The sequence below is a fragment of the Amblyomma americanum genome, chromosome 5 (genome assembly GCF_052857255.1).
Source record: "Amblyomma americanum isolate KBUSLIRL-KWMA chromosome 5, ASM5285725v1, whole genome shotgun sequence".
Lineage (NCBI taxonomy): Eukaryota > Metazoa > Arthropoda > Arachnida > Ixodida > Ixodidae > Amblyomma > Amblyomma americanum.
This window is the reverse complement of record NC_135501.1, coordinates 203,127,839-203,133,473: the sequence shown is the minus strand read 5'-3', so window position 1 is coordinate 203,133,473 and position 5,635 is coordinate 203,127,839.

Below are 5,635 nucleotides of genomic sequence, written 5' to 3'. Positions count from 1 at the left end.
TGCACTACTGAAACGGGTCAGTGTCTGAATCTAATTAAATAACACTTTTAATAACTTGCGAAAGGGAAGTTTTAAAGTAAAAGCTGATGGTTAGAGAGATGACTGCACTCCGACAAAATTATCAGTTTATTCGTAGGGCGTCACCGAAACGAAGGGAATGAGAGTAGCCAACTACGCTGTAAACAGAAAGGTGTACAAAGGGAGTAAGCTGTCCTCTAACCGGTGTGCTCTAGAGGTGAGCTTACTCTCTTTTTACTCACATATAGGCGTATTCGTGTTTGGAGTCTATGTATCCACGATAGCTGCAGGTCCGACATGTAGCAAAAAGGTGAAAACCTGGCCCAAGGGGAATGTGTCAAAGATAGTTGAAAGCTTTTTTTTCTGATGCATGCTCTGCGGTCTGTCTGGGTTCGTCATAGCGCACGAAGAACCGAAAATGTCGCTGGCCTTGCTTTATGCAAAGAACCACGAATAAAGAACTGAATTCCAGAAGAGGGATAACATGGGCTGGTTGGTGCATGATAGGTCTCTCTCGTTCTCTGTCCCGTCTTCAAAAAGCGCTGTTACTTTTTCTCTATTGCCCAGAATAAAGTTCACATCAGGCCGTAATGAACTTGTTCATTTTTTTTTGCGCTAGCACTTATAGTGACCATTCCCCGCATTATGCCGTTGTCTGTTTCTGTTTTGTCTTTGTCTGTGTCTGTCCGAAGCCGGTTTTGTGGACGACTGCTCACCATCCCACCGAGTGGTCGCCTCGCCTGCCCACTGTGTCAGGCGGCAGCTCAGTTAATGATAAGAGGCTGCTCGCTAGGATCAACCAGGATCTCGACCAAACCTAAGCATCCCTTAAGCTGTAACCGTTAAGCTGTAAATATAAATAAGATTATAAGCCATTGTCCTGACCTTTCGATACTTTTTTAGGGGGCCGTAAGAGCTCCAATAAACGGCTAAGAAGCAAACCTGTTCACTTTTTGTAAAAAAGAAAGGTTCACGTAGCAGTCCTTGATTTTAGAATTCAAATTCAATTTTTTCTGCATCGTTTGAAAAATTGTTCACACAGAAGTTCAGTTTGTGAGTATCATGCGTGCATCTGCTGGTCAGTGTAGGCAACACACGGAACAATATTCAATACGGGAGATATTAAAATGAAGTTCACGCGCGAAAGGATTTGCGAATAAATCTTTGAATTCGACGCCTAGATTCTTTGTTTATTCTTGTTGACAAAATATGCGCTTGGTGCCTATGGTTTTATTTCTGCTCTTTAAAAACAATTTTATTAAAATGTTAAGCGCTACGTTCCACATCTTGACTATTTTATGAGTATAGCGTATTTGACGTCATTCACACTTGCTGACGGAGAAACATTCAAATTGTACCATTTTGTTAAAAGCCGTTTGCTCTGTAGTTGTCGCTTTTTCAAAATTTAGAATATTCTAAAAAAATACTAGAAGGAAAAGGGTTCCAGTTACGACACAGAAAACGTGGACAGTGACCTTTCCTTAGAAGTCATGCTGTTTATATTAACATCAGGTAAAGGTGGCGCATTCAAACTAGGGAGCTCTCATTCCAACTACAATTTAACCTTAATGCCCGAATAGCAGCATGGTCGAGGGGCCTTGACAAGGTGTCTTTGGCTCAGAAAGTAACCTACGTCAAGAGGCGCAGTAGAAAACCAGAATATTTCAGGCTTCGGGAAATGCAAAAGCTTTGCACAGTTCTTTAAATTAGTTCCCCATCGCAATGGTTCTTTGGCTTGAGCGGTCGGCTACTCATCCAAAGGTCGCGAGATCTAAACCCGCCCTGGCGATCGCATTTCATGGAGGCTAATAAGTAAATGCGCTGTGCGATGTCCGCTCACGTTAATGAAACCCATGTTGTTTTAATCGTTTCATAGCCTTTCACTTCGGCGTCCCTCCTAGCCAGTGTGCCTCCTTGGGGTCTTGCACGTCACATTCTATTGCATTCTTTTCAAATCATGTCGCAGCCGCTCGGATAACTAATGTGTGCGCGCCAGAGAACACGAGCTTATTTCTTAGTGATTGCGAACACGTCCGGCTCGTTTTTGGTAAGCAAGAAGTAAATACGAATGCGTATCTTGACATGATGGAGACCGCCAAAGCGCTGTTCTGAGCCCTCACGACAAAGGCAACAGGGAATGAGGCCTGATGCACCTTCCCTAACGAAGTCTCTGCTAAGGGCTACGTTGCTGGGTAAAAGCAAGTATAGGAAATTATTCAGCTGCTTGTCATAACGTGAAAAGTTTTTCTAGCATTACATATTTATATAAACTGAAGGAGGTGGAAATCATATGACATTTAAGTCTTATGACGCCCTCTCCAGGAATTCGTGCTTAGTAGCCGACAATATTACATTTTCGCGGAAAATTAACCGATTTCCGAGAAAGCTTACGCCTACGGCGTATAACCTACTCTAACCTCCTATACTGGCCTGGGAATATTATTCAAAAGCCAGTGTAAGAATACAGTTTTAACGCGACAGTGTTAGTATCCCATGTTAAAAAAAATTGTCTGGCGTTGACGTCAACGTGGGCCACCTAGGTCACGTGACTTTGTGGCATTTTCACAGTTTGCCCATCTGATTGTGAGCAAACTGGCCACAGTGGCAGACGGCAGTTAATGACGGGAAAAGCAACCTGGGCCCCACCGGTGGCAGCACCTGCCATCGCAGGGCACTGGCGTATCGCTTAACCGCTGTACCCCTGCCCCAGAAGAGGTATGAAGACTCTCAGTGATCTATGAGTGCAAAGTCGATAGTTATCATTCCGCACATACGGACATTAATCCATTAGCCCTAAATCGTCTTGGTCTTAAGGCGGAGCTTAAGTGCCCCCTCCCGTTTTTTTCTTCCTAACTTCCCTTCGCGACAAAGTGCCCAATCGAGCAAGGTTGTCTCTCACACACGCAAAACCTGTCGTTTGTGTCACCTTCTGCCTTCCTTACTGTCGATGTCTGTGTGCGACGTTACTAGATCGTCATTTTTCGCGAATATTCATCGCTATAATACGATGCGCTTGATTACCGCACGATAACATGGTTGGAAATCACACTGGTGAGGCGCGGTAGCAATACCTGGAAATGTCACCTCCTGAAATGTGGTCGCATCTAACTCGATGTGTAACTATGCGTACTGTTAGGCTCTACAGGCGGTCTACTTCTCTCTAAGAAGCAGGAATGTTGTGGTTTCATGCCTTTATCATGATGCGTAGGCTGGAGGTTCCTTCTCCGCGAAGTTGTTTTTTTGATTCTCGATTCAAACTCGCGAAGTCTTCAGCGATAAATATTGGTCGCCGGCGTTTTGGGGTGTATGGTGGAGTTAAGTGCATTATCCCCTGGGATCGGCTCGAAACGATTGGTGTCGGCGCACGAAGTTTACTGGGTGATGATGATAATGATGAAATTTTATGGCGCAAGGGCAGTATATATAGGCCTGAGCATATCACGGCATGAGATAGCTTCGTCTACACAAGGTCAAACCAGAGAACCATTTCGAAAGAATTTCCCCCCCATATAAGCTAAACACTATATGCCAGGGCAAAGCTAGCACCCGTTGTATCACCGATGGGTACCCGGCCGCAGTGGGCATCGAACCCCGCACCTCCCGCACGCCAGGTGGATGATCAAGCTATAGGGCACCGCTGCGGTACGAAGTTTACTTGCGTAATTTCGTCTTTTGGAATTTTCTCGCTTTTCAAAGCTCTGTTTTTGGTGAGAGTGGTCTCTTTGAGGTTAGAATGTCGTAGTCTATCAATGCACTCTTCAGTTTCAACTCAGTGTGACTATTGACGCGAGACGCACGTTTACTATTTCGAAAGGAAAAATAAAGTCGACTGAAACCTATGCCAAGTTTATGATTTTGTATGTAAAATCATTCAACGTGGCAACTGAAAAAAAAAAAATCAACAGCGCTTCACGCTTAGCATACAGTGTTGCAGTAGAGACTGGTTGTTCATTTCTGTGCTTTTTCGACACTACCCAAGATTTTCGCCGGGTGCGTCTTGCGTATGCCTACAAAATAGCTCCCAGCTATAGCATGCATAAATTGCAAAAAAAAAAAAAATGCTGCCTCTCTCGCATTCGACAGTAGATGTAAGCATGAAATGGAATTTTATTACGGCGTAGCATATTACGTGCTGGCTCTTTTGCCAACCTGTTTTCGTCCAGCTGATCACTACGCTCTGTTTCTCTGATGTCTTTCGCGGCCTGTTGTGCCGCCCTTAGACGCTTTTCTTCTTCTGGCTGGGCAGAGCGCTGAGCATTTGTCGCTGCTTTCTACGCTTGTCGCGCCGAAGAGATCGCCGGATTTTCTGCGACCTTATATAGCGTTGGCGCTTGCCTTCCCTTGCGGCCTTGTCAGGCTCGCTAGCGGCCGCATAAACATGGCGTTGTCGACACAGTCGAGCGGTCTTCTACTCAGGCGTATAACTTGCAAAGCGACCCTTATCGCGTAAGACGCTTCTTAGCTCTCCTGCAATCTGGCTCCATTGCACAGCTTAAGCTGTTCTGAAGGCGAACGCATTAAAATGTAGAACGATGCAGAGGCGCACGCGCCCATCACTTGACACAGGCATGAAAGCTTACTGAGCCAAACTGAACCTCGCTTCAGGGTATGCGTGACGCCACCGCGCGCAGCTGAAGATTAGCATCACCACCGAGTTCCGTGGACCTTTGCGCCGCGCGCTGGCTATTGCGAAGACGCTGTTGCTGACGTAGGCGCTTACTTCACTGCGTTAAAAAACGATGACATGAACAAAGACGTCAAGAACTAAATGTAAAATAAATCAAAAAGAAATCGGTGTTTGGAAAATGTGCATACTTCATAACGGCGACCGCTCACGCATTTCCGTCGTGTATCCTAAGTGAGCGCCACTGAGGGTTTTTTTTTTTCTTTTTCCACGCTTTCCATCTGCATGAGCAAGATTGCTGTAGTTCACGGTTCGAGTTTAAATTTATTGCTTATGCATGCGATCTCGCAATTCACCGATTCACCGGTATAAAAGTTAGTACTCTGATGCACAAGCGGAGGAATTGTCTTAAAGGCTGACTTGAAATTGATGTAGCCGATAAACTCAACCCGTTGCACAAACGCATAACGCAATAGTTTTTTCACAAAGGCCATGCTCTCTGGTGCATATGAAGTACCGAGATGAGCAGTTTTAAGTAAAAATTGGCTGTGGTTTATCTCTGGTTAAACCTGGAGTGACGCGATAGCTATAGCCGGCCGAGTGGAACTTGCTCAGTTGAATTGCAAAGTCAGTCTTTCGCCGCTTTGTTTCGCTGGGCGTTCCTTCTTCATCTTTGTCCCACTTGACAGCGCGCATATGCACAGCTGTGGCAGCTCCATTGCGTTTCTTACTATGAACTAGAGGGAAAGCTGACGCCCCGCCTATGGGAGTTTGCACGGAGCTTCCTCGAGGCCGCCTCAGCCCCCATGGGCACTCTAAGCATCATGGGGCGGAGAGCTACCGACTGGCGAACCACAACTTTTGGCCAAAAAATAATGAAAAAAAAACAAACGTTGTTCGCTTCTCAGAAATGCACTAATATTCAATATCATGTCTATAAATTGCAACAAACGAGCAGAAAAGCAGGTAAATGTAAAGCTTGCCCAAAATAAG